This window comes from Heliconius melpomene, chromosome 18 (genome assembly GCF_056956725.1).
Source record: "Heliconius melpomene rosina isolate 202511_hmr_F chromosome 18, ASM5695672v1, whole genome shotgun sequence".
Classification (NCBI taxonomy): domain Eukaryota; kingdom Metazoa; phylum Arthropoda; class Insecta; order Lepidoptera; family Nymphalidae; genus Heliconius; species Heliconius melpomene.
Window position 1 is genome coordinate 6,658,496 of NC_140406.1, and position 10,927 is coordinate 6,669,422.

Genomic DNA, 10,927 nt, shown 5'->3' on the forward strand with positions numbered 1-10,927 from the left:
AAACGCAATCTACCTGTTCAGAATTATCCAACGCCATAGCTAAATCATCAACAACTATTGCCAAATTCGACAGAGTGGATCGTTTTGTGATAAAACCATGTTGATTTTCTATAATTTCTGATTTCATATGCCACGTGAGCACTGGGCAAATTAATGACTCGAATATTTTAGAAAAAACTGACAATATGGAAATTGGTCTATAATTTGAAATATCTTTTCTATCACCGGCCTTAAAGACGGGGACAACTTTTGCAACTTTCCATGAACACGGGAATTCACCTACACATAAAGATTTATTAAATAATAAGAATAGAGGCTTAGCTAGATGGACAGCACACTGTTTAACAAAAAAGGGAGGTATATTGTCCGGTCCAGTGCCCTTATTTGTATCAATACATTTTAATTTATCGACAATATCCTTCTCTTGGATGTTTATTTTTGACAACTCTGAAGTGCAATTTAACAATGTAGCTTTATATGGATGAAGTGTTGTCAAATTTTGTGAAGTATACACACTTGAGAAGTGCGTTGCAAATTGATTGCAAATATCAGATCCATTGGTTGACGAAACGCCGTTCAAAGTCATTAAAGCAGGGAAGTTGCATTTGTTAGAACGCTTCATCTTAATATAAGAGTAGAAGAATTTTGGATTAATTTTAATATTATTTTCAACGTTAGTAATGTAATTTTTATATTCTAAGTTAATAAGAATTTCACACCTCTCTCTCAATATTTTGAATTCAATTTCGTCCAACGGATTACCGTATTTTTTAAACTGTATCCTATATTTATTTTTCTCCGCAAGCCGTCTTTTTAATTTATTTGAGTACCATGCTGGATAAGGTGAATTTTGCTTAACTACTTTTTTCTTAATGCATTTATCTATAATTTTTCGTATTTGTATGTAAAAGATATCAGTCATTTCATTAATATTGTCACATTTACTAAATAAAGATTCCCAATCTATATCTCGAAGAAATTTGTTTATTTGTCCATAGTCCGCATTTCTAAAATCGTGCTTTATTATAGAATTTGTAGCTAATAATGAATCATCGTAGTCTGTTCTAAGGTTGATATCTAAAGGCGGATGAAAATTATCCACAGAGCATACAGAGAAATTACTTTTCTTTACCTTTATATTATTGATTGTACCAAACACAAGATCTAATGTTTTACCATATACATTACTGACGCAATTAAATTGAAATAGATTTGTTAATGCCATGAAATCACTGATGATGGATACTGCCTTACTGCTATTGCTTGGAGTTAATATACAAGTGTGATCAGCAGAACTCCATTTCAATGACGAGATATTAAAATCGCCAACAACAACAGCATGTGATTGTTCGTTAACTATTATTTGTTCAACATTCTGTGTAAATTGTTCAAGAGTGGAAATATTGAGTGGAGAGGGAATATATACAGCACATATATAAATAGATTTTGAATTTAAAATTATATTGACCCAGATATCTTCGCAGTTGGTTTCCCACGAGCTGATCCTATAACATTTAAACTTTTTTAACACTGCTATTAAAACTCCTCCTCCATCCAATTTACACGATTGACCGGATTCACGGTCCCTACGAAACACATAGTATCTATCATCTATTAACTCATTATTCAGTACACCACAATTAAGCCAAGTTTCTGTAAAAATTATTATATCGTAATTTGAATTAAGGACAGAAAGATATATTTCATTTGTTTTTGTTCTCATACCTCTAACGTTTTGATAAAATATATTAAAGTGATAACTCATCTTTTTTTTTTTACAATCAAGAAGCAATACTTGAAACAATCCTTATGCTAAAGTAACTAAGTGGTCCTTAGATTTCACTAATAATTTGTCACTAGAAATCGATTTTCGTAAAAATATATTGCCGTTACGCGACCAAACAAAACGATAATTTTTTTCTTTGGCAAAAATACGAGCTGCAGCGTAGATATCCTTAGCTGTAGACGACAAGTGCTCTGTAATAAAAACTGGTTTCTTTTCTCCAGATAACCCAAGATGCGCTGTACTTAACTTATCCTCTTTATTAGCTTTGTTAAAATTAATTACTCCTGCCAAAAATTTGTCTCTTAGTAACGATGAACTAAATTTAACCACAACCGATCTTGGATCTAAAGTCAATAAGCTATCGTTTTGCGCGTACTGTATTGCCAAAACGCCAATCCGTAACTAACATGAAAAGTAAAAAAATGTTATCGAGAAATAAACTCTAAGTGCTAAGCTTTATAGACTTTTTTACGATAAATACATTCTTTTACCCCATCAATAATCCTCACGTTTTGAAGTTAAAAGCTTTGTTTCAAGTTTAATTGTTACGATTTAAAATATAACACGTAATAGAAAAGTGAATGGTCAACCGAATATTTTTTTAGTAAAGATTAAATGTAATTCTCTAAATCCTTTTATTATTTATATTCTATTTTAAAAATACGATTGGGTTACGTTAAAATATGTTTGAAAAAGTTTAGAAAATGTTCGCTTGTATAGGCTGAACTAAACTGAACTGAAATGGTGACTAACTGTAATGGTGGTTGTGTGTTCTTTACTAAAATAAAAGGTTATAGTTTAAGTAATTTTTAACATCTAATTTAGAGGACGAATGAAAAACAGGCTTCCTTGACACTGGATTGTCCGCTACGTACAAAAATATATTTAAAAATAAAGGTCGTGGTGGAGTGGCATAAGCTATAAGCTCGACGGTTTTTGGTTCTATACCCACTCGTGGAAACGAATTATGTTTTTTTATTATTTCCATTTCTTCGTTCTGATAACAAGTCAAAGCGCGGCTTTCAGTTCCGCTTATCAACACTCAATGCCTCGAAACAAAATCAGCAGATAGTTGGGAATGGAAAGTCGTAACACTAGGTGCCCTCTGCCTAGCCTTCTATATGCGGGATACATTGTGAAGCTAAAATAAAAAATAAAATAAAATACTAATCTAGCACGCAATCTTATAAAAGGGCGCAAATTGACAAGCAATGTGTCTGGAGATTATCTTTGACGCGATTGACAAGAGATGCGTGAAGATTAAAAATATAATTTTTATATTTTTAATGACAGTCGTGGGCAATATATAGTAATTATTCAGTAGAAATAAAATCTTACAAATAAAACAACAGTTGAAGCCTTTATGGCATAGCGGCGCAGCTTGTCTGTAAGTGCGACGGTTGTGGACTCGGTCCTCACTAGGCAGAATGAATTACTTTAATTTCATCCCTCTGTCAACAAGACAAAACGGTGCTGAGTTTAGTCACCCAACACATAATATTTCGAAAATTGGATGAAAAGTGAAAAAGGGTCATAACACTAGGTTCCCTCTACCTAACCTGGTGCACGCGAGATACAGCTTATTTTTACTCAAAACAAAAAAAAACATTCACTTAAAAATGAAAATTATAAAAACACAACTGTTTGTTTTTAAACAAAAAAAAACTGACGAATTGATTTCATTTATTGTTTTATGCATTTTTATAGGACATGGCCCCTATTTGAACAGCGTTCGTTAACGAATGGCAGTGTTGATTTACGATTTACCTGTGCGTGGGCGGCGTTGCGAATCAATCGTGTGGGTGTATCGAGAATAGGTACTGCGATAATTTCACATGTAATCTTAAAGTGCGGACGTGCATCATTTTGTACTCGTTTATATGTATTATCTTAACATTTAAGACCTATTTTGCAGATTATGATAATAATATATTTAAAATATCGTTGCAGTTAACTAGAATGTGAATCGTAATTCACAATTACGAAGGTTTCTGTTTTGTTTTCAATATAAGTATTGAAATTATTGTAAGCAATTGACCATGTATATGGTGAACCGACGATCTAGGCAAGGATTCGGGAAGCTGGATAGAGCGTAGAGATCCTTGTGGGACGATTATGTATAAGGAACTTTTTTATTGTATGTTTTATTTTAATTATTATTTATTTATGAAGCCCTCATGGCACAGTTGTAAACGTGATTGTGGCGGTAATAAGAGAACCGGGGTAAGTTAAGAGATTGCGGTAGGTACATCGTGACACTTTCATTAAATAAATATTACACGTATCAATATAGTGTTTGTTAAATCTGGATTCTGAGATAGATTCCAATATGTTAAATTATTATTCATTGAAGTCTTCTTAAAATATTTTAACAGGCCAACCAATCATCTTCGTGGCAATACGTTCCAAAGTTACAAAAGGTACAAAAGTAATATCAAGTATCTAGAAATATCTATAGAACATCAAACATTGTACATTTCTACTCTACGTTTTATAAGAAACGTAACTTCAAATTCTGTTCATCTTATATCTTAAACAATTTTTCATTTCGTTTCGTTAATAAATTCTAGATCTGAATTTGAACTATCATCGCCTAAAGTCACGCCAAAAGAAAATAAAATAATAAAATTCGTAATGAAATATTATGCACCCTCACATACCACCACACCACACCCAAATACCTGTATGTCAGATGAAAGATACCACTACCTACATTCGTATGTACTGTACTAAAATGACATACTCGTGTATGTCATCAATAACAATTCTACGTGAAATGTGATAATATTTAGTATACACGCAACTTTCAACTTAGCGCGACAATTACTAAGATATGCAAATCAGTTTAATCTAAAATTCACTAAAATTTATAACACTAGCTGTGTTTACTGCGTTTTGTCGTGTCATTAGACAGTAAGGTCGCGTCTTCACTAAATAAATGCTAACGGTGGAAGTTTAAGTATTTTTTGATGAATTTTGTTTTTTATTTGGAAAAGTTAGTGATGAGATAAGGAGACTCGGACCATTTCAATTACATTTTATAAGAAATTAGTTTTACATATGCATTATTTTCGCAATATTTCGCATTTGTGTGAACCTAAAGGCACATTTTTTCTTTCTTCCTCTTCTTCTTAGTTACCCTAAATTTCTCAAGTAATGTACATACCGAAATTCAGAGTTCTACACTGCGTAGTTTCAACTGTGCTTTATGTCAGCCATTTGGTATCAAAAAAAATTATATAGATAGATTTTTAAACTATTATGCGTAAAAACAAAATAACTTTACTCAAATGGATTTCCTTTCACATTGACCTTTAAAATAGATTATACATACAAACATAAATAAATAAAATACAAATTTCCCTATCATAAGTGAAATCTCATAGGCATATATTGTGATACAAATAAGATAGAAACTCCTTACAGGTCGTTGTAAATATAGATTATGACTCACCCGAGTGGCACAAAGGAGCATTACTATTACCTTAATCTTGCGTAGCTCACATAACAGAATATCTATACTTTAAGCCTTGAAATATCGTTTCCATTCAAATGTTTATCGTTCAAAATTATCTTGAAGAAAAACATATATATAGTTAAGTTTAATATATGTTAGTGATTTAATCTGGATATCGTAATATTATTTACTTATTGTAAAATAAATATTGATATATAACATTGAATTTTGAAGAAAATTGTACATTTGTGTACTTAAATCGCAAACTATAAACATTTTTTAGTCTTTGTAAATAATAGCAAGATAAGTAGGTAGAGTGCATATTTACTAAATTAAACGTTTCTTACGTTTTTTATAAATTATAAATAATTAATACTATATATAATATATTTATCTAAAGATGCAATTGAAATTGTAAACAAGAACATGACGATGTTATTGATAATGAAAAAAATATTTTCAAAGAGCAGTTGAAAGCTTTATCTTTTCAATTGAAAGAATGTTACAAACGTTAAATTGGTTTTATTAAATCACACGAGTAGTCGTCAGTTTAGTTTTAGTACGAAACGGGGTATATAATAAGTTTTCTAGATTTTTTCCAGCTTAATGCATCTCCTTTATATTGTTCGGTAAGTAGACTCTCCATTTTTTTCAGCTTCACGCCTGCATATTGCAGGGTCGACAAGGAAAACCTAGTGCTAAAACACTCCGTTTCGCATTTTCTGCCGCGCGAGGCATTAAGAGTTGTACGGCGGAACTCAACGCCACGATATGCGTCTGTCGATACAATATATTTACTAAATATTTATCGATCTCTTTCGGTACGATATATAACCAACAAAGGCGTTAAAAACACAATAAAAAAATTAAAATCCCACAATTTTTTACTGTTAGTCGTTTTTATACTGTGAAATGAAGTTTCTTGCTTTAATCAAGTTAGTTTTTTTATTAAAAGTACAATCTAAACCTCTGATAGACGTTTTAGCGATAACTCAAAGTATAAGATAGAGATAACATGAGATATTCAAATTAAATACCTTAAGATTACTAACATCATTGATATTGAACCGCCGAGACTTGCCATTCAAGGACAATTCAAGGAATAATGTGGATAAGACTTTATTTTAACTTTATTAGTAGGTAATAATTTTCAATAAATCACATGCCAGATAAAAAATTAAGGAGGGTAGGCAAAGAGAACTTAATGTTAAGACAGTCTTAACATTAGTTTCTCTAAGCCGTTCCCCACTTTCTGCCGATTTTTTCAAGGCAGGCAGGAGTGCCGGAACCAACGCCAGATTTTTGTCCTCGGGCCAGAGCGAAGAAATGAAAATATTAATCAATCCCCCTGAATGGAAATCAAACATCATCGCAATACAGGCACATGCATGTCCCCCTGCCTCACAACGGCCTCTACAAATTTTTTTATACAGCTAATAAAAAATCTTAAAATCCATATATTGATATCTCAACACAAGCTATCACTAAGATGCATTTACGATCTCGTTGTCCCCGAGTGGTACTATCTTTATCCAATTTGTTACCCTTATCAAATATTAAATGCGTTTTGGACCGTCATTCGTCAGTTCACTTTTATTTTTTTATTAATTACAATCTCAACTCTTACAAGGCAAGGACAGGTGATATCTTTTATTAGTGCCATACGTTTTTTTTTATCTATTCTCTATCGAATGCTTAGAAGACGACGATTTTTATGATTCAAAATGACTTAACAGTTTTATAAAAACTTTATTCAAATAATAGTAAAATTTGGCTTTATATAACTATAATGCGATCGTTATGGGTTCGATTCTCATTTAGGAATGTATGATTTTGACTTCCCCACTCTGGCACGGCAACGATTGGCTGTGAATTTTGTCATTCAACGATATATCGAGTTTAGGCAGAAAGTGGAGAATGAAGTGTCTACGCTCTATCTATCATGCTATGTGCAGAAACAATTTAAAAGTATTTTTTTTATTGTCTATAAAATTATATCAGTGTTTATCAGATAGCATCTAATATAAAACAAGTACCTATAATAAAATATTTTTACATCTAACCCGAGTGTTAAACCTTTGACCTTATCGTGATACTCTCGAAAATTTCTAAAACTATTTACTCATATTCAAAATCTAATTTTCTTTTACGAAATCTTCAATATACGAGTATGTAGGCACAATGTACGCTTAAGGATGGATTATTAAAATCTTTTCATTTGATATTGCTATCTCGAAAATAATATTGTGAATAAGCTTTTGGCTACTTAAAAATATTTTTAAAAGGGAGAGCTTTTCATCTCATTCCTTTGTTAATTCAAAGTTTTAACCAAAAATATATATGTGTATATTTTAGTTTAATATATTAGAAACATCACTTTCGTACTGTGTAAAATATAATTTTATGTTATCTAATATTTATAATTTAAAAGTATGTATGCACCGTCATAACGCAGCAATCGCCGTAACTGTGGATTCGATCGGATTCGGTGGAATTTTTTTTTTCATCTTCATGCTCTGTCTCAATACCCCTTCTATTCGGACAGAAAGTAGAGAACGGAGGCACTTGGTTATCTCATCCTATTATGCGAAGTAAAACGTTTAAGTATTTGAATATAGTTAGAAAATCATATTATTTTTACAATATTATAATATTATCATAGCAACGTCGTCAATTGTACCACTAGACACATAATAAGTAATGCACATTCAGAGGAATCTCAGGATCTCGAAAATAGTATAGTTGGCAAGAGGAGTTACCGTGACATAGTTGGCAGTTTGCTGTTTGGCACGCTATCTGCGTAGAAAAAGACAGTTGCGGAAGTCATTGTTCTCGACATAAACATGATATCAAAATAATATTATTAATTTAAAATTCAAGTACTTATTATATTGTTCTTAAATAATTTTTAACACAGAAATAAGTAATAGAAAAGATCTTGTAGGATTTTAACTATTTATTTTTTTATTTATTTTTCAATTGAGGGTAAATATTATTAAAATAGTAAAATTAAATCTAAATTATATTAGAACTACACGAAACAACTTACCCAAAATAAACCTAAAAGCCGCTTGAAACATGTTTTAGCAAACAAAGTTTACAAATCGACGATTAAAAGGTATAAATTGTGGACTTGTCTCTGACCCTACTCATAAAGGGGAGGAATATGTAATACATAATTTACCTTAGATATAAATTTATATGTTCCTACAAAAACTTAGTCCGATCCTATGTAAGATATATGTATATATAATATATATGTATATAGGAAGAACTTTGTCATTTGTTTAAATACAGCTTATTTATTACGAAAGTTTTCAATTGAAAGGCAACTGTAAATAAAGCTCGGCTCCAATATGATGGGACTGTGAATAGATGCTCTTTGATACAACGTTATTGTTTTTAGCAGTTTAGATAAGTTTTAAATGTTACAATTTCCTCATTTTAATCCTTTTAGGGATGAATTGAATAACTTTATAATTAATTCTATTTATAATTTACGAAAAATACTTTTAATTTTTATTTAATATAAAATTATTCATGATATATTTTTTGTATTTTTTAAACTTAACGCTACATCTTGTATATAGCAGGATAAGCAAGGGAAACCTGAGAACCTAGTGTCACTCAACACACTACAGCAAGAAAATGAAAATATTAGGAATCGAACCCACAACGTGTTAACAGTAGTAAGCTTATGGTTCTGCGCCACGATGCCCTTAAATATTTACAAAATGTAGTGTTGATATAGAATATAGGTTAATATGAACAGATACTGTCACTCACCTTAACTTATAAAAAATAAAAATATCCCTCAAATTATTACAAAATTGATGGCATTGAAATAAAAATCACAAATATACTTAATATCACACTAACTTCATGGTGTAATAGATAATGCAATAGAATATAAATTCTAAGCAGTCATAACACGACGGGGGTTCCGAAAGTTTATATATCAATATTGACTGGAGATGAAAATTATGGTTAATTTGGAAGGTTTCACAAGCCATTGGCAGTATGGGCTTAAACGTAGACTGTATGACTATGACACACGACTGATAGAATAGAGAGAGAGAGAGAGAGATAAAATGTAGCATTCAATTTATCTTTACAGGTCAAGGGTGGATTTGAGTTTTGCCACTCAGCATGCAACACCTCCAGAATTCGACTGAAAATGGAGAACGGAAGTATCTTAGCACTAGATATTCCATATAATATCAAAAGAACAAGTGAGGATATCTCTGTATTTTACAGTTTTCAATTATCTGCCTATGTTCTTCGTATCTTTACAATTGTAATATGAGTATTTCCATATTCCGGTTAACGAGTTGTCAGTAATTATATTTATAGTGTTATTTAATTTTTATATTGCAGTTACTATGCTAGGCCTATTTCTAGAGTAACTTTAAAAGAACTAAACACATGATCTTTTTGCCCTCCTTGCTCTACTATCAATTAATTTTAATTGGAAACGTCCATTTATATCAATTATCTCTATCATTTAACTTAGGTAAATACCAATTTTATGGGCACATGTAATAGCAGAAAGGGTTTGAAATAATTGTGGTTAATAGTTAAAGCAGCAACATCTCTCAATAAATTGCCTTTTAAATAAGAATTTATTGCATTCTGGTGATACTAGATGATGAGAACACGTGCCGCAATTTATTGTATATGTTTGGTGCATTGAAAATTGACCTTACCATTTCATAGACATGTTCTCACAATTTGTTAAAATTCTAGTTTGGAAATAATATATGCACATTTAGACAGTCGTAAGTAAAGTCGAACTAATTAAAGCACATTCTATATATTTGGATAATTGTACGGAGAGTGGAGGAACACTACACCATGCTTTGTTTTTTACCAGAGCGAAAAAAATAACAAACTCATTACCTTAGTAAGAACCGAACCAATAACCGTCGCATTTACTGTTAGATACTGTGCTGATGCGACACCTTTATAAATCTATTTAATTTATAATAGATTAAAAACGTGACTACACAAAATAATTGTCATATCGATTGTAAATATATCGTTCGTATCGTTGATTGCCTTTTACAGATACATCTGGAGTCAAAAATCGTAACAATGTGATCGAATCGAATGAATCGCAATAAGCATTTTACCCGTTTCATTAACATAATATCAGTTTACAAAAGGCATATCTATTATATTTGAAAATACAATATAATATCATCACCATTTTAATATTAATCGCAATCTAAAATAAAAAATCAAATCTTAAAGTAAACAATTTATATAATATTTGATATTTTAAAAAAGTATTTTTTTTGTTATATTAGATAAACTCCGAAACTACTTATTTACTGGAATTATTGTTTTCACTCCAAAACAATGCCAAAAGAAAACCATATTAAATATATATTGTAGTACATTTTAAGATTCTTCATTATTAAACACTAAAAAAGTAAGTGTTTTTTTTTTTTATTTTCAATAAATGTTCCCAGTAATTGTTATTGCTGGAAAGTACCAACTTCCTTAGAATCCAGTGGCGTAGAGAATTTGAGCAGCGAATTCAAGCTAAGGCTGTAGAGACGCCAATAATCGTTATCATTCAGATAAGTATAGTAATAGGGTTGGCACAACTTGTAATTTTAAAGTATACCATTTTTTTAAAAAAACAAGACTTAATTTTGAAAGTTATGTCCGTTTGTTAG

The 10,927-nt window shown here is 30.8% G+C and overlaps 1 long non-coding RNA gene across 1 annotated transcript in view; it reads left to right on the top strand.

Annotated features, from left to right (window-relative positions):
• Positions 1 to 10,482, top strand: part of LOC146529387 (uncharacterized) — a 106,033-nt gene extending 95,551 nt beyond the window's left edge. The window contains exons 2-3 of the long non-coding RNA XR_014879000.1: positions 9,361 to 9,475; positions 10,311 to 10,482. This is a non-coding gene — a long non-coding RNA (uncharacterized LOC146529387). The remainder of the gene's footprint in view (positions 1 to 9,360; positions 9,476 to 10,310) is intronic.
• The last annotated feature ends 445 nt before the right edge of the window (positions 10,483 to 10,927 follow it).